Source organism: Thalassophryne amazonica, chromosome 19 (genome assembly GCF_902500255.1).
Source record: "Thalassophryne amazonica chromosome 19, fThaAma1.1, whole genome shotgun sequence".
Classification (NCBI taxonomy): Eukaryota; Metazoa; Chordata; class Actinopteri; order Batrachoidiformes; family Batrachoididae; genus Thalassophryne; species Thalassophryne amazonica.
In genome coordinates this window covers 38,331,379-38,358,599 of record NC_047121.1, presented here as the reverse complement: position 1 = coordinate 38,358,599, position 27,221 = coordinate 38,331,379, and the positions used below count along the sequence as shown (strand labels likewise).

Sequence of the window (27,221 nt, the reverse complement as noted above, 5' to 3'; positions counted from 1 at the left end):
ATTTGTCACTTTCTTACTGAAAAACATAAACTAGGTTTACATAAGTTTAATTAACTATAAATTGTTAAGTTACTAAAACTTTAACAATTAAATTTTTGAAAATTATTTTATTTAAGTTGGCAAACTCAAATGGTTTAAGGCAATCAGTTTCCTCAAATGGTTTGAGTTCAACTAACTCATTGAGTTTTACAGTGCTGTCACTTGACAGCACTTCTCAAACACACCTCATATTGAATGTTTAATAATAATAATAATAATAATAGCATAAACTTAAAGACAACCACTTGTCTGCCTGGGTAGTTGCCACCCAGGCCCTGGTGCGGTTCTGTGGGGTTGTGGATGCGGTAAAGCGCAGCACCAGTGCACGCTCTCAGACTTGACTTCATAAACTTAAAAATATATAAATACATGATAGAGTCAACATCAGTGCTGCACAGAGGTAAATGAGTTTTAAAAAGCAAAGAGCAGAAAATGATTTCTCGCAGGTGAACTATGAGCGGCACTTAGCATTTGGGAGAAATGCCTCCAGGCTCTCTCAAAGCTCAGAGGAAGGCGCCAACTTTGTAGATATTATGTTACCTTGGGCCCCCCTTTAGAGAAATCATGGATCCGCCACTGAAACTGGGCAGCAGTCATGTAGCTTTTTTTAATCATCACTGAAATGTTTTTTTTAAAATAAATAAATAAAGCTTATTTATATTTTCCCTGTTAATGACTTATTTCCAAGACATAGAAACTCAAGTAAAAGGTGTTAATTATTTCATATTGCCAGTATAGTTGTGGGGTGGGATGATGTACAATGCAGAAAAAGGCCCTTTCATTCAGTAATGAGTGAGTGTTTGACCCACTGAATTTACCGATGGAACACCAGTGGATAGCCAACGTGAATGTGGAACCTCAGCAAAAGTAGCACGACCTTATTTGCAGTCTGGCCACCTCTTTTAAAAAAAACAAATTGTTGCATGAATGATATTTTTATAATATAGGCTCGCTGCCTGTAGCTCAAGCAGTATTCATGACCTTTGCTTTCATTTTCCAGTTGAAGTTGAGGGCATCAAAACATCAAAATATCCCAGCTATGCAGTATTTCACTTGTTAATGTTTTATCGCTGCATTAACCCAGTCCTCCGTATGAAGCTGCTGCAGGCGACATCACTGCATGAATTTACAATTAATCTGTGAAGCCTTGAACAACCTTAGAAATCCTCCTCTTACAGTATTATTTTTTTATGTTTAATTATGGCTTTTCTGTCATTAAACACCTGAGAGTTTCTAGTCCTTAATCCATTTTTTTAACAGATTAATTAAATAACTCTACAATGTCAGTTTCAGGAATACAGTGAGCCAACTCACTGGTATTACATGGTAGAATAAAAACTACCACAAGTGTATGTGAGCGTTGACTGAAAAGCTCATGTGTTACCCATAATGCCCTTTTATGGTTGAGATATGTTTAGGTTATTTTTTTAATGTAGTCCTCTTTGACCTCCACACACTCCATCCAAAGGATTTGAATCTGCTAATCTGCAGAAGCTTTCATCCTGGCATTTAAAAAGGTCCTTAACAGCAGGTATGAGATGTTCTATCTGTCTTGGATGGAGCCTTATGTTTTATTCTGATGGAGTGACCACAGCAGATTGCATCCCCACTGAGTCTGGTCTTCTTTACATTTTTTCCTGCAAAACAACAAATTTCCGAGGAAGCTTTTCTTTACCCCTGTCTTCATAGTACTTGGCCGTGGGCAGTGGTGGGCACAGCTATCCAAAAAAGTTAGCTTCGATAACCATTAATCCGATAACTGAAAAGTTACCTTTTATGATGCTAAACCGATAAACTTCTAAAAAAATTTCTTTATTACAGATAACCGATAACTTTTAGTACTGATTCGGACGCGGCCACATCAGATTACACTGTCAGCTTCTGATAAACCAGTTTCACTTTCACTTTTCACTGCCGAGTAAATTCAAGGATCACAAACACATAAGAATGCACGAAAAATGAATGTATAAAAAAATAAAACCCCAGACACTGTTATCATCTTTCAAAAGTAGTAAAACACAGTATTAAAAGTCACAGTTTAGCTTGGTATTAGATACGCAAGCTAAAAAGTTGCTGCTTTCTTCACACGCTTTGAACCCTGCAGCTTAAACAACTGAAATACGTCCATTAATGCATTGATTGGCAGAGTAAAAGACACGTTAGCAAATATAAATTCTTGCCTGTTTTTTTCAGTGGGATTCATCTGAAGAAATAAAGCGTCTTTTTTAAATCCAAAACAGTGTTAAACGGTGAAGAAAAGTCCCTCTGTACACACAGCTGCGCCGTGAGAGCTCCTCTCCCCCACTGAGTCTTGGTGATTAAATTATCCCGTCAGCCACAAAGAAATAAAATAAAATAATGTTAAAATTAGGCAGTTTTGTTCGTGTCGACTGGACGGTAACAGTGTAATGTCCAAAGTGAACCTGAACTACACTACCCACAATGCTCCCTGTGTCGACCAGCCAATCACGTCTTGTGTTTAATGATGTCATCAGCAAGCGACAAGCAGCCAGTCTGCCACAAACAGATGGACTAAAATGTTTGATTTTAGGGTTTACAAACGTTTTTGACCATTAAACTTTGCTCACTTTACCAGCAAAAAAATGTTATCGGAACTAAATTTATCTGAAGATAATTGGTCCGATGAAGGTTTTAAAACTTATCAGAAAAGCTAATCTGCTAGCAAAAACATTAACTTTGATAATTATCTGTTATCAGATTAGCTGAACCGTGCCCACCACTGGCCATGGGGCAGGTGAGGTCTAGACATACTTGTGTATCGCCCTTTGAGATTTAAGTTTTGGCACTGTATCAGTACACTGAATTGAACTGAATCAGCGCTCCGATATTTCTTCCCATCTTCTCAGCTGTATCTTTTTTATGTTTATCAGGAGAGTATTGAGGCTGGACAACCGGACAAAAGGAACAGTTACACAAAACAGCTATGGCAACCACTCACATGAGCTGGGGCATTGTCCTGATGAGAAAAAAGAGACCCCCTTCATCAGCTTTACTGGGTGTTTGGTTGTGATAGTTTCATATCCTGCACTGAACAAAAGAGAATAGTTGAACCAACTTAAATGAATTGTTTCTATTGGTAACATCTAAATGAATGAAGTTGTTTGAACTTAAGTTAGTAAGTTACAGTTGATCTAACTTACTAACTTAAGTTCAAGCAACTTAATTCATTCAGGTCTTACCAGTTGAAACAACTTTTTGAGTTGGTTCTTTTTTCAGTGTGTGTCTACAGTTTGAGAAAAATGGGGAAAAAAACTAGAAAAAAATGAATGCATTGTTGAGTTTCATTAATATAGCAAGAAGCTCAGTGGGAAAACGAGTTGGGATACCAATATGCAGAACTGGGTTTGATTCCTGATCACCCTTCCTGTTTGTATCCGTGGAGAAGACACTTGGATAAGAATATATTGTGTCAGTACACTCTGCTGTAAATGAGAAGCACCCTTGGCTAGGGAAGTAACCTGGGTTGGACTGGCGTCATGTCCGAGGGGGAATTTGTAGCATATCATCCGCTTCACACAGTGGAATCCAGGGATAAGAAGCAGCACCGATGGGCCTGTGTGGCTCATATATGACTTAGTTCTTAACTTTCACTGATCAGACATTACTTCTTCATCGTTAAAGTACAAATATGTCTTCCCATATTGAGGTGCACAAGATGCAGTTGCCATTACCCCCCGCAACTGTGCAAAAATTCCAGTGCGAATTTTTTTTTTTTTTTTTTTTTTTAAAGAGAGACATCTGGAGCAACAGTCTGGGTTTGTCCACAGGGTGTGTGTGTGTGTGTGTGTGTGTGTGTGTGTGTGTGTTGTGCTCAGCAGTCAATAATATCTGTTCACTTTATCCTTAGAGTGAAAAAGTAGAAAACGGTGTGTGTGTGTGTGTGTGTGTGTGTGTGTGTGTGTGTGTGTGTGTGTGTGTGTGTGTTGTGCTCAGCAGTCAATAATATCTGTTCACTTTATCCTTAGAGTGAAAAAGTAGAAAACGGTGTGTGTGTGTGTGTGTGTGTGTGTGTTGTGCTCAGCAGTCAATAATATCTGTTCACTTTATCCTTAGAGTGAAAAAGTAGAAAACTGTGTGTGTGTGTGTGTGTGTGTGTGTGTGTGTGTGTGTGTGTGTGTTGTGCTCAGCAGTCAATAATATCTGTTCACTTTATCCTTAGAGTGAAAAAGTAGAAAACGGTGTGTGTGTGTGTGTGTGTGTGTGTGTGTGTGTGTGTGTGTGTGTGTGTGTGTGTGTGTTGTGCTCAGCAGTCAATAATATCTGTTCACTTTATCCTTAGAGAGAAAAAGTAGAAAACGGTGTGTGTGTGTGTGTGTGTGTGTGTGTGTGTGTGTGTGTGTGTGTGTGTGTGTGTGTGTGTGTGTGTGTGTGTTGTGCTCAGCAGTCAATAATATCTGTTCACTTTATCCTTAGAGAGAAAAAGTAGAAAACGGTGTGTGTGTGTGTGTGTGTGTGTGTGTGTGTGTGTGTGTGTGTGTGTGTGTGTGTGTGTGTGTGTGTTGAAAGGAAGGCTGCAGGCTTTATATGTGAGAGTGTTTCTTTCTTTTCCTCCCTTAGCGAATGCCTATTTCTAGATGGGTTTGAGGGTCAAGGTTTGGCCACCGGAGGAGAAAAGCTGTGTTCCCATTTAAATGGGGGAGAAAAAAGCTCTTCCTCTCCCTTTACAGTGAAAAGAAGAGCAAACACATATCATGCTTTTATAAAGCCTTAACCCTACTTCTGCCGTAACCCACATGGCAAATATCCAGAAGAGTAACGATACAAATCACTCATTTAGCAGCATTTCATTGACTAATAACAAGATCAGAGTGTTAAAGTTTTAGTTGCAATTATTTTAACTCATATGAATTTTTGAGCAAAGACCACATTGTTGCTTTTTTAAAAAAAAATTTAATGTCAAACGAAACTAAATCTACTATGTTTGGCGCCATTTCGAGCCATAACGAGCCGACTTACATCTCGATGCAACTTGGCTGATTTCCGCAAGCAGCTCTTACCTCATCAGCACTGAGCTCTCCAAAGCATGCGCACCACTCAGCAAACATCGGGAAAAGTCAGATTTTTATGGAGCACAGTCGTATTGATCCAGCATTGACCTGACCAACACCCACCTCGGGTTAGCCCAGCACAAGCCACGCACGGTTTGGTGTAACCCCGGATAAATTGGTGCACACTGTGGGCAAATTTGCCCTCAGCTCTTGTTATCTCAAATTAGCTCTTTCCGTTCTCAGCTATTAAAATTTGATGGTGAGTTGCACTGAGCCTGCAAAGGGTCTCCCCAAGCTGAGTGTGAGTCAAGCTGTGCTCAGATTTCTGAAACTTTTGAACATGTTCAAAACTAGACAGAGTTTATTCGTCCGACCTTTCCTGACTTTCCACAGAAACCAGCATGAACATGAGCAGGTGATGATCAAGAGCAGGGGTGGGCAATAGTGTGCCAAATGCCCATGCAAGTTTTCCTTATGAGTGATCATCTCAGCAGGTGATTTCACCAACAATCAAGACTTTGAGTTAAAGAGAGGAGCTCATCAGTAAGACCACGTGCTGTCCTGTCTCAGCCCTTGCAGTCCACCTCTGGTCTAGAGGTTGAAGCGGTGGGCTTGTCACCTTTTGGGCAATTCCGTGAATCCTAAAGTCGCTCCTGTTGTGCAGCTGAGCAGCTTGCATGGCATGTGTGTGTGAGCGGGTGAATGTGAGGCATAATTGTAAAGCACTTTGAGCATCTGCGGCAGATGGAAACATCTTACGGCAATACAGTCTATTTACCATGTTTACCATTGTTGTTTGCGAGCCTGTTTTTGTAGATCAGACTGTGCGTGCACATCGTTCCACCGCCACGATTCTGTTTGATAGGGCTGTGATGCCTGACAGTCAAGCAAATTCATCCCCAAGTGTGATCTGCTCCTCTTCAAGATGCAATAAGTGAACAGCAATTATTATAATTGTGCTGTTTTTCCAAATGTGCATCTTGAGAAACATCTGCCGGTGTTTACATGTCATTTGACTCTACAATATGAGATGTGGAAATCATTCACTGTTGTTGTTGTTGTTGTCATTTTAAGATTGAATGAGTGCACAGTAGCTCTACAATTTGGGATGAACTTTTATAATCTGTCAAATACAGACCCTAACGGAGTCTAAAAGTCACCTGTTTTCCGATTTTAGCGTCTGATGTAATTTTGAAGGAAAAAACACCTCTTTAAAAAAAATGCTTAACAATTCACACACCAAGCAGAATTTAGATAATGGATAATGTCAAATTTCCAGCCTCTTTTCAGTGCTGTGTGGCATATGCAAATTATTCACCTGCATCCATCTAGCTGGCTGAGCAGATATTTTCAATGGAAATAATTGGGTGGCATATCCCCCCCCCCCCCAAAAAAAAAGAGTAGAGTATATAATAATCAGCAGTGGTTGTGTTGATGTGTATTTTCCAGAATTGGTTCAGTCACACTAATAAACACAATCACATGTTATTTTTTCCTCCATGATTGCATGTCTGTTAGTCTGGACTGGACAACATAACTCAAAAATACACCAACAGATTTCACTGAAACTTGGTGGAGGGATGTGATTTTTCCAAGGAGAGGAATATTTTAAGACTTACCTGGAACCCAATCTGTCTCCTGGATCAAATTTCTGCAAAATGGGGTATAATAAAGTGATATTACTGAAACCTCTCAGGCATGTGTTTCTCATGCAGTTTGGTTCACATCCAGATGTGGATCTGTTGGACACGTGGACTGTAAATCCACATGTTATGTGGATTTAAAAAAAACCCTGATTTACATGAGCATATTTATTTATCCATGTCTTTCGGATTTAACATAAGAAAGAATAACCTTAAGATGCTGTTTTGTTTTTTTTTACCTCTAATCTTAATTCAAATTGAGCAGATTTTAAATAAATTTCAGAAGCTCTTGCAAGATGCTGGCGAAGGTTGCAATCTTAGATTTTTTTTAAAATATAATATTTTGAGAGTGTTTTCATGTTAGGTATGAATCCAAGAAGGACACATCCAGGCTGGACAAACTGGTGGACATTATGGACGATGCCGGTCACCCTCTGCACACCGTCATCAGCAACTAGAGGAGCCTCTTCAGCCACAGCCTGCTCCTCCCCAAGTGCAGGACCAATAAACTGAAAAACTCCTTTGTTCCTCAGGCCATCAGACTGTATAACTCCTCACTCAGGGGGAGGAGGGGTAACAGGAAGACAGAGGACAGGAATGAGAGAAGCAGTATTTCTGATATTGACATTTGTATTTACCTTTTTGCAAATTGTTTTCTACTTTCATTTTTTATACTTTGTGTCCTTCTTACCTTGTGTGCTGCTATACAATGCTGCTGGAATCTCAGTTTCCCTGAGGGAGTCTTCCCAAGGGATCAGTAAAGTTCTGTCTAATCTAATCTAATGCTTCATACTGTTCCTGAGTATGACTGCACCCAGTCCTCACGTATGCATCCCGAAATCTTACGATTGAAACCTTGTCATGACCTTGGAAAACCTTCAAGGCTCCGGCACAGTGTCCTTGAGGAAACCGAATGTGAGTAGACTTGGCAAAGACATACTGGGGAGGGACATGAAAGAGAGGATTTTAAGCAGGAGAACTAATCATGGAAAATAATAAACTGGTGTGGGCTGAAGAAGTAAAGTCATTAAAACTACAATGCACCGCTCTTACAACTGTTACACAGCCTTTTATTAATGCGGTCACCCAGAAATGGAAAAAATAGAAAAAAAAAAGTGGACACTGGCAAAGCGCGGCCATGTTTTTGCACAAGGTCAAGGGATCAACAACATCTTTAATGCAAATTTTAAAGGCAGATTCATCCAAAGCTTCTGTCACAGTTGTGACTGCTGCCAGTAGAAACACCCGGAGTCCTGTTAAAAATGGAAAACCGTCATTGGCTTTGCGATTATTTTTTATGGTGAGGGGGGTGGAGGTCATGAAACAGCAGTGTGCAGAATGTTCCTGCAGGAAATCATTGAATAATTTTCATCCTCCCCTCTTTTTTTTAAATGCATCCTCTGTAAAAAAAAAAAAAAAAAAAAAAAAAAAATCAGCTCTCTGCACACAACGGTGAGTTTTGGATGGATGAAAGGCTTCGACCATCGCAACAAAAGTAGCTTCAGGCCAGGTTCAAATCAGAACCAAGTGCGTTTGAGTGTCGGGGGAGGAGGGGGGCACTTTTTGTGTCTGAGAAACAAAAAAGATGGAGCGAGAGAGAGAGAGAGACTGAGCGACTCGGAGCGAGCGACACTGAGTCTCTGTTGACTTGTTTTGGTCATGGTGCTTGAGCGCCGTGATTAATGCTCACAGAGAGACACCAGATGGAAAGCGAGAGACGGCGCGGAGACAGAGAATGAATGGATAGACGAGGAAATTTGGGTGAAGATGATCAGAGCAAAGGAGAGAGAAAAGGCCGGAGAGAGACAGGAGGTAGAGAGGGAGAAGAGATCAGAGTTAACACATGGAGATGATGAGAGAGAAACAAACCTTAGGTTCCCTCAGTGGCTCTGATTTGTTCAGATCACTAAATCAACAAATCAGAGGGAAAAGTATTGCTTGAAAATCTAACGTGTTGGTTTTGTAGCATTTAGATTTTTTTTAAAAGAAGCTTTGGTTTTGAAAGTGGAACAAACTACAGAGACCATGGGAACCCCTGAGGTTTGTACTTTTATCCAGATTTTTATTATGTAAAAAAATTCTAAAATTATGCTTTTTAATACCAATGTGTGAGCAAATATCTAGAACAGAATCAAAATTAAACAAAAATATAAAAGCCAATATAACACTATGTAACAAATTTTTATTTTTGTTTTGTTCCTGGGTACACAGTGCGTTTTACTAACCTGTTATGCCTTAAATAAATAAAAAATAGCTGTTATTCCACAGAAACTTTGCTTCTGTAATCAGGACAATATTTTGAAATTTTCGATTGAATATTCTCGATTTGCCTTCACTACTACTGAGTAGTCTTCTAGAATATTCTTTAACAGCTAGAACTGTCCAGAATTTTCTAGAAGTTTCCAGAATTATCTAGAAATTTCAAGAAATTTTTAGAACTTTCTAGAACGTAAAAAAAAATAAATAAATAAAATAAAATCAAAGTTTGTACTGAATGTATTCATTTTTCCATAGACTTTAGACATAAGCAGTTGAAATATAACACTTAGAAGCCAGGAACAAAAATTGTGTTACATAGTGTAATAGATTGCAGAGGCATGATTTGGGGCAGCCTTGAGTTTTAATTTTTTTATGAAATCAAATTTGGGTTAGAGTTCTCTGTGTTGGCATTTCTCAAATTATGCTCTTTAATATCACTCTGAAATCAAAGCTCAAGAACATAATCTAAATTAAACAAAAATATAAACGCCAGTGGATGGCTTTTAAACATAAAAAAATGTAATGATGATAAATGTGGTATAAACACACACAGAACCACCACCTAAAGAAATCAGGGTTCTCTATATTGAAATTTCTAAAATTATGCCCTGTTGCAAGATGATATAAATTGAATAAAATATATCACAGCCAGAATGACAACTAAATCATCACATTTATTTTTCAAGTCAGCAAATATGTATTGGAGTTCATTTATATCAATAATCAAGAAATATAAACAGCATAGTATTGTATGGAGTAGCCGCTTTTGAAAAACTGAGTGACCATGTAAGAAGGACACTGTTTGTTTGATTGATGGATTGATTGATTGACTGCTTTTATTGAGCCTCCAACTGGAGAGAAATAAAAATCATATACATTACAAAATCACATGTTCGCATAGGTACAAAATACATAGACAAGAAGGAAAAAACAGTAACATATTAAGAACAGTACGATCATAAAGATTAAAACTTAACAGTTGCCGCACAGAGCTTGACAATCCATCATTCACTGAGAAACAATTCTTAATTTTACATTTACAGTCAATGGCATACCTCTCATCTAATGCATATTTAGCAAGAGATGTTCCATATTTTTGGCATGTTTGACTAGCGATGGTGATGAGATTACTCTGACTAGAATAACCACATAAGTGTAAATTCAACAAATACGTATAAACACTAGCTGCCTGCAAACCAGATCTAAAAATATTTCTCAGCAGTTCTATATAACTAATATTCAGAGTAGTTTCAATGTTATTCACTATAAAGGCATTAAGTACAGGTGTATTATGACGCTTAGTAATGCGTTACTCTAATCTGACCGCTTTTTTCAGTAACGCGTAATCTAACGCGTTAATCTTTCCAAATCAGTAATGAGATTAAAATTGCTTCTCTGAGTCACTGTGCGTTACCATTATTTTTGTATTGTGGGTCGATCGCAGCTGTAAAACAGGTGTCCTGAGGAGATGCAAGGGGAGGAGGGGATCTGAGCTGTCCACTTTCAGTGAGCTGCAGCACAGAGCCGCCTCCACTGTGCTGCAGCTCGGCGTTGGAAAAACAGTTCTCTCTCAAAGCGCAGTGATGCTCGGAGCTATCAATTTACAAAGACATTTTTACGCTTTTTTTTTCTTTAAAACTCTGTGCAACTCTGTGCGTGTCCTCGTTAAAAACAGCTGATCTGCGACGTGCAAAAACTAACGCTTTTTTATTCTACCCAAATGCACCCAAATCTCTTTTAGAGGACAACATGATGTAAGAAATGCTGATAAAATTGTCTTACCTGTCAATTTGGTCGTGTTTTCCGCGTAAATAAACGTTATCCATTCTTCTGCTCAAACAGCAAGTCAGGGGTGAATCCATGCAGGAAGGGAGCATGGGCGGGAGGCGTGGCTCATGGCTCCCCACAACAGCCTGAGATTAATTATAACGTAAAACTTACAATCTCTAACCTAGAAATTGTAAGTTTTACAGTTACAGTTGTGTATATATGACTAAGTAGTTGACTAAGGTGTAACAACTGCTTAGTCATATATACACAATGGATACCACAAATCAACACTGGCCTAATTGCAATGTTCCAAACATAAGAGACTGTGTCTGAACTGCATCCTGTATTGCAGTCCATCACCCTCTACATGCAATACATGCAGTCTACAAACTAAGTATTCGTATACTACAATCTTATCCTATATTAATATTTAGGTTTTAGAAGTTAACTCCTATAATATTATATATAAACCATTTTTCTTGTATATATTGTTTATTACCCTTATTTAATATCACTTATATACATGGTGTCTATTTTCTTATTATATGTCTTATGATATGTTATTATGATATGTCCATTTTCTTGAGCCGCTCGGGTGGGTAGGGAGAGTTCCCATGGGATAAAAAAGCTTTTCAACCTACCATCCCTGGTTCTCAAGACCAGGCACCTAAGTGGCTCTACTCTACTCTATTCTACTCTTTCTTTTTTAGATATTTAGATATACCTTAGTATATACTAATATAGCTCTACCTTAGAACTGGAATATATTATAGAAGACATACCTTACTGAATTTTCATGCCTGCACCTTAGATGTTGGTAAAGTTACTCCAAGGTATTTGACAACTTCAGTTCCTACCAGTTGAATATCATTAATATATCATATAGGTCATGGTAAGAGAGTACGTTTGCCAAAATGGACTGGGTTAAACCTCAGGACCATCAGGACTGTGCTGGTTTTCGACTTTGCCCTGAGGCAAGCAAGATTGAAGCATTTGCCTTTGCTCCTGGTACTGAGAGCAATGCCTTAAGGGTTTGAAAAAGTGGTCTGTAGAAGGGTGGATATGAAGATGCCAAGCAAAGTTGGCACTATCATGCATCCCCGAAATTCACTGTGAAGGCTTCTCATAGATCACCATCAAAATCCACAAGAGCAGACATTCCGTCGTGAAATGCCTTGATGATAGCTAGGAGTTTTGATGGACAGCCTAACTTGTGTATGCTTCACAGCTAACTGAGTCAAAGGCTTTGGTCAATGAAAACAGCCAAGAACGGTTTGTTTTGCTTGATTCATTCTCCTGAATACACAGTATCACCATTTCCCTCAAATATTGTTCACAAACCAGTCTAAATCTGTGATAGTGAGCACTTCTCCTTTGCTGAGATAATCCATCCCACCTCACAGGTGTGCCATATCAAGATGCTGATTAGACACCATGATTAGTGCACAGGTGTGCCTTAGACTGCCCACAATAAAAGGCCACTCTGAAAGGTGCAGTTTTGTTTTATTGGGGGGGGGGGGGGATACCAGTCAGTATCTGGTGTGACCACCATTTTCCTCATGCAGTGCAACACATCTCCTTCGCATAGGGTTGATCAGGTCAATTGTGGCCTGTGGAATGTTGGTCCACTCCTCTTCAATGGCTGTGCGAAGTTGCTGGATATTGGCAGGAACTGGTACACGCTGTCGTATAGGCCGGTCCAGAGCATCCCAAACATGCTCAGTGGGTGACATGTCCGGTATGCCGGCCATGCAAGAACTGGGACATTTTCAGCTTCCAAGAATTGTGTACAGATCCTTGCAACATGGGGCCGTGCATTATCCTGCTGCAACATGAGGTGATGTTCTTGGATGTATGGCACAACAATGGGCCTCAGGATCTTGTCACGGTATCTCTGTGCATTCAAAATGCCATCAATAAAATGCACCTGTGTTCTTCGTCCATAACAGACGCCTGCCCATACCATAACCCCACCGCCACCATGGGCCACTCGATCCACAACATTGACATCAGAAAACCGCTCACCCACACGACGCCACACACGCTGTCTGCCATCTGCCCTGGACAGTGTGAACCGGGATTCATCCGTGAAGAGAACACCTCTCCAATGTGCCAAGCGCCAGCAAATGTGAGCATTTGCCCACTCAAGTCGGTTACGACGAAGAACTGGAGTCAGGTCGAGACCCCGATGAGGACGACGAGCATGCAGATGAGCTTCCCTGAGACGGTTTCTGACAGTTTGTGCAGAAATTCTTTGGTTATGCAAACCAATTGTTTCAGCAGCTGTCCAAGTGGCTGGTCTCAGACGATCTTGGAGGTGAACATGCTGGATGTGGAGGTCCTGGGCTGGTGTGGTTACACGTGGTCTGCGGTTGTGAGGCTGGTTGGATGTACTGCCAAATTCTCTGAAACGCCTTTGGAGATAGCTTATGGTAGAGAAATGAACATTCAATACACGAGCAACAGCTCTGGTTGACATTCCTGCTGTCAGCATGCCAATTGCACGCTCCCTCAAATCTTGCAACATCTGTGGCATTGTGCTGTGTGATAAAACTGCACCTTTCAGAGTGTCCTTTTATTGTGGGCAGTCTAAGGCACACCTGTGCAGTAATCATGGTGTCTAATCAGCATCTTGATATGGCACACCTGTGAGGTGGGATGGATTATCTCAGCAAAGGAGAAGTGCTCACTAGCACAGATTTAGACTGGTTTGTGAACAATATTTGAGGGAAATGGTGATATTGTGTTTTAGATCTTTGAGTTCATCTCATACAAAATGGGAGCAAAACCAAAAGTGTTGTGTGTGTGTGTGTGTGTGTGTATATATATATATATATATATATATATATATATATATATATATGTTTGTGCTCTACAGTCGCCTAAGCTGTAATCATATGAACCAGATATTTGCACTCACCAGAAAAAGCAAAACTCCCAATGATTTAATATGGTTTCCCATGTAATAAACACCGTATATTACCAGATTTTGTACCAGATTTTGTTTAACAGATTTTTGCTCACATTGGACAAAACCCCCTGCCCCATTGCAATGCATTCCCATTAAAAATCCCTCGCATGTACCGGACAGAGCAGTCTGGGCGTGCCCAATAACGGAGGTACAAAATGAAGTTCAGCACTGACAATCGCCGATTCAAGGAAAGTGGGTACCGTATTTCCCTGATTAAAAGCCTGGGCGTTTATCTTTTTCAAACCGTGCACAGACCTGGCATCTAAAATGAGGCAGGCCTTTATTCAAGGCCAGTGATTAAAATACTGCTTGGTGCCTGCACTGTCATATGGACTTAAGTTTCACACATATCCCTGAGTGTGGCTGCGAACCCTCTCCAGAGCCTGACATGCACCCGCTAAACGACGGAGACCGCAAGGGCTGTGATTGGTCACTTTTATGTTTTCACTCCTTCCTCTCCCGTCATGTTTTAAGTTTTTGCAGCATGTCTGCCGATTACATCTCAATCATGGATCAAATACATTTGGCAGAAAAGTCCATAAATGTGATCAACTTTGCAACACGGAGTCGTAAAAAGACGCTCAAATGACCCGCAATTCATGGAAGAAAATTGCACGTACCGTACCATTGGTTTGGAGGTTGTCATGTTTTCAGGTCAAAATCATATATAGCAAATTCTGATTATTTTTTTAATGTTATATAAAACATGTAACAGAATAAAGGGTCCAGAACCTCTTAACCCCACGGCAGTGACATACTGTGCCAATATGGGGCACACAACAAAAAAAAAAAAGGAATAACAATCCCCTGTAGAGTGTTGCAGAGAAATTGTGAGGGGGAGAGAGAATTTTGGGAGATTGTTGGTGGGAAAGATGAAAAAGGAGATTTTGGGTGCAGAGGGATTACTCCAAAATGTGGTGCATGGGAGACAGGCATAGGCATACAGAAAGAGAGGAGAGACAGCAGCACTACTCTTTCATTTGAATTGAAGCTACAGTGTGAAGGCTTTAATAGTGTTTATATGCAGAATGGAATATAACACTCATAACCATCTGTTCAATAGTGTATTACCTGCAACAACAACTCTGTTTTTTTTTTTCTTAAACTTAGAATGAGCCCTTTATATCTACATAGAGCACGCCCCATCATGGAGGTCCCCATGTTGATACAGAAGACTGAAGAAAAAGAAAACGTGAAAGGAACCTAAAGGCTCTTTTCCAGATCTAGCACCACTCGGCTCGGATCAGTTTTGGTACCAGGCACGTCGTTTTCCATTACAATTGAGAACATCCTCAACGCGAGCGAGATCATCCAAGCACCTCTGCGCGAAACTGCCGTGACGTCGATTTATACGCAACACAAACATACAAACAATGAGGACATCGAGGTGATGGTGTGCTTGCTGCTTACTCTGTGGGTTTTTAAGAGAAGCCTGCAGGCGGTGAGATGAAACACGCTTGAAAAGTACAGGAGACTTTGGGAAGACACACAACAGTACAAAGCCGAATACGAGAGGATACAAGCTGCTAAGATACGACGCATTAGGGTAAGCTAATTGTAGCTATCGCTACCTTTGTAGGTAGCTCGTAAATAATAAGTCCAGCGTACAATGTTGTAATGACGAAATAACGGCAAGATGAAACACACTTGAAAAGTACAGGAAACTTTGGGAAGACACACAACAGTACAAAGCAGAATACGAGAGGATTCAAGCTGCTAAGAAACGACGCATTAGGGTAAGCTAATTATAGCTATCAATACCTTCGTAGGTAGCTTGTAAATAGTAAGTCCAGCATACAATGTTGTAATGACTGCAACCTGTTGCTGTTGAGTATTAAAATTGTCGCTCAAAATAAAGCGTTCATTTTGACTGATTAATTACAGCACCAATAACGCCTTTAGTTGCACTTTGCTCCGTTTTGTTTTGACCTCATTGACTTGGTCTGTAAATAAAGACTTTTTTAGAGCAGTAACTGGGTTAGATCTAAATATTTACTGAAGTAATTTGTTTTGATGATTGTCATTGCAAAATCTAAAATGAGGGAATTTGTGTGTTTACCAATGTTCGACGTGCATTTACATCACCACTAGATGACACTAAATTCTACACACTGTAGCTTTATAGTATGAATCCAATGTATACACTCACCAGCCACTTTATTAGGAACACCTTGATAGTGCTGGGTTGGACCTCCTTTTGCCTTCAAAATTGCCTTAACTCTTCGTGGCATAGATTCAACAAGGTGTTGGAAACATTCCTCTGAGATGTTGGTCCATATTGATAAGATGGCATCACGCAGTCGCCCGTTCAATCAGTCTGCCCATTCTCCTCTGATATCAACAAGGCATTTTCATCCACACAACTGCCGCTCACTGGATAGCTTCTCTTTTTCAGCCTGTGTGTGAAAATCCCAGTAGATCAGCAGTTTTTGCAATACTCCAAGTGATTTGTCTCTGTGGGATCAGATTTTAAGGTCCTGCTACTGGCCTATAAAATTGTTCATGGACTGGCACTGTCCTATTTGGCGGCTCTACTTAAACCCTACGTACCGGCCTGGGCTTTGCATTCACAGGACACAGGCTTACTTTGTGTCCCTAGGATGAATAAAAAGTCTGTGGGAAATAGAGCCTTCTCTTATCATGCCCCGGTCCTGTGGAATGCTCTCCCTGCATTAGTGAGGCAGTTAGACTCTGTTGAGACTTTTAAGTCGTGATTGAAGATGCATTTGTTTTCTGTTTTATATGATTAACATATTGTTTTACAGTGCTTTTTATTCTTTTTCTTTTTTTCACTTTTTTATTATGCTTTTAATCTTTTAATTACGCTCTTTGATCTTTTAATTTGTTGGTGTTTTTTGTGAAGTGCCTTGAGGCAACGCTGCCATGATTTGGTGCTCTATAAGTTCAATAAATTGAAAATTTAATAAATTCAGACCAGCCTGTCTGGCACCAACAACCATGCCACATTCAAAGTCACTTAAATCCTCTTTCTTCCCCTTTCTGATTCTTGGTTTGAACTTCAGCAAGTCATCTTCACCACATCTAGATGCCTAAATACATTAAGCCCTGGTCACACCGAATAATAAAGGCATGAATAATGAGCCACGTATGGATTTGTCAGAAATTTCAGTCATTATTTGAATAATGAGCTATGTATATGGTGTTCTTCTGAAGAAATTGCATGAAACAGATGTTACAAAAGGCTGCAAGGGCTTTCTCAGAGTGGAACCTGCTCTGTTGCAGGTAGCCTGTCCTGTCCTCGTGGCTGCCAGGTACTCGGATAATGGGTCTCTAACATCCTCGTTTGTCCTCGTAGTACCTCGTACACAAATCACCATGTGCTATTTTTGCTCAATTTTGAACTTGTTGAAATTAGCGCCATGCTCAGAGATGAGCCTCGTTAGCCGAATAATCTGCCTCTAAGAGCCTCTATTCTCCCACGTTTCTTGAATAACTCCACTTGTACCAAACACACACACACACTATGTGGCTCATTATTCATTATTCATTATTCGGTGTGAACAGGGCTTTAAGTTGTTGCCATGTGATTGGCTCATGAGATGTGTTAACCCTCTGGGGTCCGAGGGCATTTTTTGGACAGTTCACTCGCCTGGCATAAAAGTTTTACTATTGCTGTTAACAGCTCTCCCTGCATCCCACAATCAAGTTTTATGTCTCTTTTTTTCAGGACAACCTGTGCCTTCAGAATATATACATTTTTGTTGTGGTTTATAAGTGTCATAAAGGTTTATATTCAAAAATAGGCAAGGAAAAAATAAAGCGAAAAATAATTTTCCACACACATTTATTCAAAACACACAACACACTATAATAAACAACTGTTTTGACACTTTATAAAGGTAATTTGAGGTCTTGTGTGAAAGTCTGTACAACAAAAAGGTTTAAACAATAAACACAAATGCACATTTTGATCAATATATACAAAATGATCTATGCGTTTTGTTGTCCATTGATATGGTAAACAGTTCTTTACACAGAGAAAGCAACAGAGTTATCCAGTAACATTCACATGCAAACTAGTGGAGCAATCCTGATAGTTACACACACTTTGTTTGAGTACGTGATATTGTCATCAGAGGCTTTCCATGTGCTCCTTCTTTCACTGATCGCTGTGCGCAATGGCGAAGGGCGCACTGAGTATGTACTCATTTTATAGTATGTACTCATTGGAGCTATTCAAACGGGCCAACTAGTAACATATCACTCCCGAAAATGATCTTTGGCTTTTCATGTGAGGTAAATCAACCCTACGATTGGATTTTGGAAAACCATGTGACGGTGAACCAATACCGATTGGACACTCACATTGCACACATCATCACACAGCTTCTATGAGGAGTACAAAGATGACTGATGGCTGGCTCGAAAGTCAGCGGAGTTAACTTTTCAGCAAAAAAAAAGAGTTTCTATCTCATATCATTCAAAAGTTATTTATAATCTATTAAAGCTTGGGCTTAGCCGTCGTATATGACGGCGTCGACCCCAGAGGCTTAACAAACAACTGAACAAGTGTACCAAATAAAATGGCCGATGAGTGTAACTTCCCTTCTTTGGGCGGTTGACTGAGTTAGTCCAATCCAGCCAAGTTTTATTGACCGGTGACAGCGTAATTCAATATGTACACTCACCACTAGATGACACTAAATCCTGCACACTGTGGCTTTAAGAAACAAAAACCAGCAATATGACATTCAGGAGACGCTAAACAACTTGTACAAAAACCTGGAAAAAAAAACCCCTATGTTATTTTCGTTCCATCGATTTAAGCGACTGATGGATGGCGTTCATGTCACATTGTCCTGCTCACTAATCGAAGCTTTTTGTCCAAGTGGCACTGAGACTGGAGTGACAGAAAGAAAGATGGACACAAACAGAATGTGAGAGAGAGAGTCAAGGACAGAAAGAGAAGATGAAGATGAAAAGAAACACAAAAAACAGGGAGAGAGAAGAAAATAGGTGGCGGTAATGGGGGGGGGTGGGGGTGCAACTAATAGTCAGACAGCATTGACCTTCAGTCTGTACAAAACCACGTAGAACATTCAGCACATATGGCTCCACTTAATGTAGCAAAACCCGTGCACGTGTGCATATGTGTGCATCTGTGTGTGATTATCAGTATGTGTGTGCTTCGGTATGTGTGAGTGTTTGATTTTGTTTACATGTTGATGTTTATTTGTGCATGTGGCACGTGCGGGCACGCACGCAAACACAGTATGTATCTTAATTGGACTCCATTCAAGTGTTTAATGACTCATTAGAGATGCTGCAGAGTAATCCATACACAAGCTCTCCCCGGTTACTCACTCTGCCCTCAGTGACTTCTAACCCACAGCGGCTCGAGCGCTCTGAACCCACGCTGCATGGATCCGCTCACCTCGTCGATCTGGATGGAACCGTCCATATTAGATGAAGACTCTTAAGCCAGAGGATGAGGCGATGGCTTAGCAAGTCAGTTTGACAGCCAGCCAGTTTGTGCAGGAGCGAGACTGGTAGTCTGTCATTTAGACAGCAAGACACTTATTCAGTCAGTCAGCCAGTCAGTTATCCAGGGCGTCGGGTAATGAGCCCGTCAGTTAGGTGGCTGGTACACAACTGTCAGTCAGACTGCCAGTCCGCAGGTTTTGGAGGAAGAAAAAAAAAGTAAGTCACAAAAGTTAATGTATCACATAAATCCAATCTCACAAGATCCTAGTAGAGTGCCTTGATAAAGAGAGTGACGTCAACTCAGACCATGGCGCCATTTTGGTTCCAACTGCTCTGAACTACTGAATGAACCTTTTAATCTTTTCAACATTTTTTAAAATCGTTTAGCCACATACAACAACACATCCAGGTACAGGTGCGATCAAAATAAATATCTATCAAATTTACAGAAATTTACAATTTATGATGATTTATTGAATTAATTTAAACCCTGAGTTATGCAGCTGCAGCTCTGTAAATGTGTCATGCAATGACGTGTGTGACAGTTTTAAAGTTCTCCGTTTCTATTTTGAACCCAAGATGACACCATGACTCACGTAACCAATTTTTTTTTGACTCGTCATGTCGCCACTCTCTCTATCAAGGCACACTAGATTCTAGTAATTTAAATTAATTACTTATGTAGGGCTCAGACAACAGAAATGTAAATGAGTGGGTGAGTGAATGAGTGACTTCAGAAGCAATAAAAACTAAAATGTTGGAATTTATCAATTTAAAAAGAGTGGATAGCGAGGGTGAACTGATTAGTAGAAGTGGACGATACCGGGAATTTTGGTATTGATCCGATACCAAGTAAATACAGACCCAGTATCGCTGATACTGATACCGATACTTTTTCATATTTAAGCTTCGTAGATCCAAAGGATCCAAAAGACCTAGGATAGAATTTCACCAAACATTGTACGTGACAACAAAATACTTTATTATCACAATCAACATTTTTGTTTAAAAAAATATCACTCAACACAAAACAAAATCTCCTGAGGTAGAGGGCTGACAAACCACAATACAACAAAATTAACATACCACAACAAATACTGTAAACAGTTTCAAACTTGTTCTGTTTTTCAAGTCGAACAATATAATAAAATAATACAAAAAAAATAAGGAATTTCTTCCCTTCAATGCACTTCTCTATGTTGTTTCTTAAATAAAGAGTGTAAAAAAAGTAGAACTTAAAGCAAATTAAAAACAATCTTTTGAGGTTAGAGAGCTGACAAACCACAAGAGAAAAAACACACCACAACAAATATTGTAAACAGTTTCAAACTTGTTCTTTTTTTCAAGTCGAACAATATAATAAAATAATACAAAAAAAAATAAGGAATTTCTTCCCTTCAATGCACTTCTGGCTTTAAACAGGCTGAGACTACCTGCATACCTACCTACCTACCTTGACGAATCTGCATGCGCAGCAGTCAGTGCGTGCGGGAGAGAAAAAGCTTGAGTATCAATCTTTTTACACGAGGATCATTCAATATCAATACCAGCATTGGTATCGATATTATTGATATTAGGATCAATCCGCCCACCTCTACTGATTAGTTTGTGGTGAACTTTGATGTACCAGGCCAACCGCAAAAAGCAACTTTATTTGGCTTATGTAATATCTCATAGATGTATCTGTTCCACCTCTCACATTAGCGGCATCTAACGAGAGCAGTTGTGGTTGCAACTGTGGGGAGAAAAACGAGGTCAAAATGTGGAAAAATGTGAGAGAAAATATATGACAGAACAGGAAAGTTCCAGACTAGAAGCCGCAACTTTTTTCATACATTTTGAACACTGCAGCTTTAACAATGATGCGGCTAATTTATGGATTTTTTTTTTAATAGGTTTTCATGTAATTTACTCATAAGTCAAAATATGTCCATCAATGCTGTTCATTGATTGGCTGACAACTGTGGTCCATCATGCGGAGCAAATTCACACACACAGTAAATATAAAGTCTTACCTGTTTGTTTCAGTGGAATTCATCATCACATCCTTAAAATTATCCACATAAAGCCTCCTGAGTCTGGAAAACAACATCTGAAAATACTTTAATTCCTCATCATATTAGGGGTGTCTTCTGCAAAATGCAGCAAGTGAATGAGTTCATCCTGTCATTTATTTAAAAAACGGTAACTCAAAAACCTTAAATGCTATCATCTCGTAACTCACCACTGTGAAAGAGAAAATATTGAGGATAAACTGTGAGAATAGTGATTCCTAAAGTGGGCTGTGAAGGTGCTGCAGGTGGGCTGAGAGGTCAATAAAAATAAAATAATGAAAAATGAGTTTAATTTTGAAATTGATTTTAAAATTGGCAAAATGTATTTATAATTATTTTTACCATATAGTCAGAAATAATGAATCAAAGCCATAGGTTTTAAATTATGTTATTCTTTATTTATCTGCCCCATTTTTTCTTTCTATCTATCTATCTATCTATCTATCTATCTATCTATCTATCTATCTATCTATCTATCTATCTATCTATCTATCTATCTATCTATCTATCTATCTATCTATCTATCTATCTATCTATCTATCTATCTATCTATCTATCTATCTTATCTGGGTCATAGTGGCAGCAGACCAAGAAGCTCAGTCCACACTTCCCTATCCTTGACCAAGGCCCAAGACAGCTGGGAAATAGAGGTGGGCGATACCGGGAATTTTGTTATTGATCCGATACCAAGTAAATACAGGCCCAGTATCACCAATATCAATACCGATACTTTTTCATATTTAAGCTTCATAGATCCAAAGAATCTGAAAGACCTAGGATAGAATTTTGCCAAACATTGTACGTGACAACAAAATACTTTATTATCACAATCAACATTTTTGTTTAAAAAATATCACTCAACACAACTTAAAACAAAATCTCCTGAGGTAGAGGGCTGACTCGAGGAGAGCGCTGAGTGGGTGGGCCAGGCTGAGCCTACCTGCATGGCTGTTGGCTGGCGCCGCTGAGCCACGTGACGGTGCAACAACAAAAGACCAGAGGGGGGAGGGTGCGCTGCTCCGTGTTGTGTGACACAGCGCAGTGCTGCTCTTACAGACAGAGAGTATACTTTGGTGAATCTGTGTGCGCAGGAGTCAGTGTGTGCGGGAGAGAAAAAAAGCTTGAGTATCGATCTTTTTACATGAGGACCGTTCAGTATCAATACCAGCATTGGCATCGATATTATCGATATTAAGATCAATCCACCCACCTCTACTGGGAAATATAATCCCTCCAGCATGTTCTGGGTCTTTCCCAGGGTATCCTATCAGTTGGATGTGAATGGAAAACCTCCCTGGGGAGATGACCAGGGGGCAACCTCGCCAGATGCCCGAACCATGTCAGATGGCTCGTTTCGATCTTGTGAGTCAATCAAAATTGTGAGCAAAGGTTTGGGGAGGCTGAAGAAGCCTTTCAGATTTTAAAGGTTTCTAAAGTACGGAAATATCTGTAGGAGATTAGATCAGTTTGATGCATCAGATCAATCCAAAAAGTAACTCATGTAATATAAGTAGACCTACTGAACTGTCATCTATTAGATATGTCTTGGCTTGTTGTGGGGAATAGTCCAATCATCACATGCATGGCAGAAATTAGGAGCAGGTGTTAGTGAATTTGCACATATCTTGAAATGAACTTTTTCAGTTTCTTTCATTACAAAAGTATAGTTCTGGTGGCCACCAAAGTCACCGCTTATTATGTTTTCTGAGGAGAAAAGGTAAAAGTAACTACTTTGATTTTAGCATAAACACTTTCCTTGTCATCAGTAGAAAAGATGAAAATACCCCGTACAGATTAGAGATCCAGCTCATCCATCGCTTCTCCAGTTTGTTCAGGAGTTTCCCAGAGTTCTTGTAATGAACTCTCAATCTTAAGGGCACTCAGAGACCATATACCTCCAACCTCGTCTTCCAGTCCTTGAAATATCTGTCCTGAACTGAAGTGCATGTGGGGGTCGATGTTTCCTCCAATAACGTGGAAATCAATGATGGACATAAAAATGTTGATTAAAAATGACCCTGGACCTTCAGTTGCTTTAAAATCTAATCAGCTCTTCCTTGATTCACAGCGTACCACTCCTCCTAATGGCAAAACCTCCATGCACCGAAAGCATTGTGCTTCCTGCTCGTGTTAATGGCAAGTGAACAGAAACTGTCTGTATTTGTGGATGACTCTTTAATTGGTCAATAATGTTACATCTCAGTTGAGCCGACTGCACAGTACACACATTTTCATTCACTTGCATCATGAAAGATTTAATCAATGTTGCTGTGCAGTGAATTCCCGATGGAGCACTGTGCAGTGTTTGAGCAAAATACTGCTGCTCTGTTCAATCAATAATGTCACAATAATGTCAATTTAGCCTAGAAAAAAAAAAAACACTGAAATCCAGAAAAGCAATACCAATTTCTATAAAAATGTATCTATAATCAGATTGCATTTTTTTCTGCACAGTGGAATACTTCAAACCCCTAAAGGGAAATGAGCAAAAACATTTTTCATCCAGGTTTCTGGTGGTGAAAGAAATGTATTTTGGTTCAAGACCCTTTATGGGCTCTGGAGTATGTGCAGAATAATACACACAGGCTTTGCTGTTCTGAGGTCCAGGGGCCTCAGGTCATATGGAGCCTGACATTTTTCATCACAATGATATTGTGCAGAACTCACATAATGGCACAGATTTCGCACATAATATAACAAAATTCTAAATACAAACACTGGAGAGCAATGACACATAGAAATGATTACTAATGATCAAGGGCGCAATTTAGAACTAGAAATTGAGGGGGGACAAAGTGCGAGGCCCGCAGGGCCGAAGCCCATAGGCCGGGGGTCTGGGGGTCGCTTTAGGCCTCCAGAAGCCAACGGTTTCTAGATAAGCTCAGATGCATTCTGAGCATCCAGAACAGTAATTTAATGTTTTGAGAAGACCATAAAGTGGACACCATTTGACTTATGCAATTTGAAACTGTGGATATAAGTACTTTATTCTGAGAATAGCCAGCATTGATTTTATTAACATCCAGGTGTAAATAAGGTATCACCACATGTGTAGAACTCAAAGAGAATGATAGGTTGAGTTTTCATTAAAAAAAACAACTGCAATGTGGTAAAATGTATTCATAAATATGAAAGAACAGGCTCTTAATAATTATTAACTATCGCACACTGTATTTTTTTTTTCTCAAGATTTGTTGTTGCATAAGTTTGAAAAAACAACAGATCATACGTTTAGGATAAATTATTTATCATGAATTTAATTTTCGAAGTGGCACTAACACTCATACTGAACATACTTTTGCTTGCATAGACTGATTTTGGAGATCAAGCAATAATTGCAGATGGGCTTTCTGAGGTCCCAGATAGTTTTTCGGATTTCCTTTTCTAACTTTCTGAATTCAGTAAATTAGCATGTGGTCCATTGATACTTATGTGTAGACACTAGTCCCTAGAGGCAACTATTTCTGGTTTCAAATCTGGGCAAATGCAGTCCCAGAAAATTCTGAATGTGACAAACAAGAAACAGGTGTAAACAAGTCAATGCTGCTAAAAATACAAACTTGCAGAAACAAAGATACTATTCTGACATGGTTTTGCACATAAGACTGGCATAACATGTTTCAAGTACACACATATATGTCAGAAGGTGGGGAGGCATACCATATTCTGTCCCCCCTGGTTGAAAAGGTGGGGGGGGGACATGTCCCCCCATCCCCCACCAAATTGCGCCCATGCTAATGGAACACTGTCAAATTGGATGAATGGAACTGAGGAACATCAAGACACTGCAACATGCACTACTGCTCATTTTTACTAAAAGTATCTGTCCTTAGATTGGTTTTGGCAGGAGCTGATTCATGCTCAGGCCGGCCTTGGCCGAGTATTTTTCATGATAAAAATGTTACGAGCTACATCAATTGCGAACAGAACCGCTGCTCCATTGTATGATGGGAATTTCAGATAATCAGACACAATGTTTGTGACCTCCCAGAGAAAGTGTTTTATGAAAACATATTTTTTAGCATGTTTGTAAAAAGAAACAAAACTCAGTAGGAGGAGGTGCAGTTTTTTTTTTCTGCATCTCAGTTTCACGTCAAAATTTAGTCTTTCACAATGTTACTTTCCCTCAGCTCTTCCTGTAATGCTGTCCCTCACAAAGTACAAACTCAAACTATTTCTCACTTTTAAATTTATTCAAAGTCGCAATGGAAATCAGGCCTGGATTCTGAAGAACTCACGCAGGAGATCCATCCATTCAGAACCACGAACAATGGACTAAAAGAGTTTTTATAAGGAACAAGATGGGTGTGACAAAGGCGGACCTTCTTTCACAAACTCCTTCCCTTATTGGTCCCCGTGGGCATTCAGGGGAGGTCCCATCCCCCCTGCCTATTCGCCCTATTGACGTTTCAAATCCCGCAAAACCTTGGAGAGTTCGCCACGCTGCGAGATCTCAGTAACATTGAGAACTGCATTGAGACACTCTGATCATGCTGCACTTTAACCGCTGCACACGGACAGCACCATTAACATCGCAACATAAAACTATTTTTATATTGTGCCTAAAACTCTCATGAATATATTCTCTGGGTTTATAGACGTTATTGTGTTTGTTTTATGTAAACGTGAGAATCACAGGCTGTCTCTCCGTTATTTTCAGTGGGAGCTGCTGTGAGCTACATTCGCTTCCTGTCGTATTGGGGGAAAGTGAAGTTTGCTCTTTAACATCTTGATTATTGCCCTTTACAACACTGTTTGTCCTCTTTGTTCCAGACTAATATATATAATATGTCTGAAATTTGGTTTGCGTTTATTAAATTCCATGCAGATTAAACGTAGCAGACATGGTTTATTTGTTATAACTGTTTTAGCAAGTTTTCAGGGCATCGTGCAGCACTCTCTTATTAACATGATGAAAAGCATTAAAAAAAATTACATTTTTGTAGTGTAATATTCATTTACAATTGTCATCATGTGGATTCTCTATATGTTGTTTGACTGCAGCGACTCTCTGGTGCGCAAGAGATTATGGGATACGTCAATAGGGTGAATGACCCGCGCGATAACAGGATACATGATTTATAATGTAACCTGAATCTGTTTGTTCTGAGTGGTAAAACCCTTTCAACCCAGTTCGAAATGCACATTCCAACAAATAACAGACTAAAAGTATATGTAACTAAGAATACAGTCCTTATGTAAAATAATTACTTAATACCAAAACAAATACAGAAAACAAAATAACAAAACAACAGGTAAACACACAAATATATCTAACAACAAGCATCGCATCGCTGCTAGCTGCACTATGTGTGTGACCGACTTTTCTTTCAAATCATGCCCGCACTTGAACACACTGTAACTTGCTTTAAAGCAGTCTGACAGTCTTTTTGATAGCATGTCAAGTTTCAGAGTGCAACCAAACCAATAACTGAACATCACCATGAAATTTGCAAGCCTGCGCTTGTGTGTTAGCTTGTGTGCTTGCTTGTGTACTAGCTCATGTGCTAGCTTGCACTTGTGAGCTCACAACAAAACTGAATTTTGGAAATCATTGGCCTTGCTAGTTTATCTTTCATTATTATCACTTACTGAGGTGTTGCTGGGCCGGTAGCATAGATTTACATTTACGCTACTTGTTCATACCTGCCCGCAGTAACGGGCGGGTATCCCAATACATGGCACAAAGCAGCAAAAAGTGTGCATAAAGTGATGACATCACAGCATGCACAGCTCAAGAACCGTCCGCAGACGATAACATGAAAAGGCGAGAACTATGTGTTGGTCCCAATATGGATAATCCGGATGATTTTACCATGGATAGTCTGACAATGAACAGCAGCCAAAGCAGCCAGCTTGATGAGGACACACTGGTGAATTTGGAGAGCAGCGTGGTACCAGCCAACATGACAAAAGTTAAAGTGAGCCAACTTTTTATGTATGCTTTTGCTGGGTGTTGTGTGTTTTAAAATGACATTAAATATTGTTAATGTACGAGGGTAGGCTGAAAAGTTCTAAGGCTCACTATGAT

General features: G+C 39.7%; 1 protein-coding gene and 1 long non-coding RNA gene across 2 annotated transcripts in view; one reads left to right on the top strand and one right to left on the bottom strand.

Moving 5' to 3' along the window:
- Nucleotides 1-27,221, top strand: part of efna2a (ephrin-A2a) — a 255,598-nt gene that overhangs the window by 140,917 nt on the left and 87,460 nt on the right. The gene's annotated exons all lie outside the window — the stretch shown is intronic.
- LOC117532165 lies at nucleotides 291-26,557 on the bottom strand. The gene is made up of 3 exons (XR_004566799.1): nucleotides 26,546-26,557; nucleotides 16,921-16,925; nucleotides 291-380 (listed from the first exon to the last, which is right to left on the bottom strand). It is a non-coding gene; the product is annotated as an uncharacterized LOC117532165 (long non-coding RNA).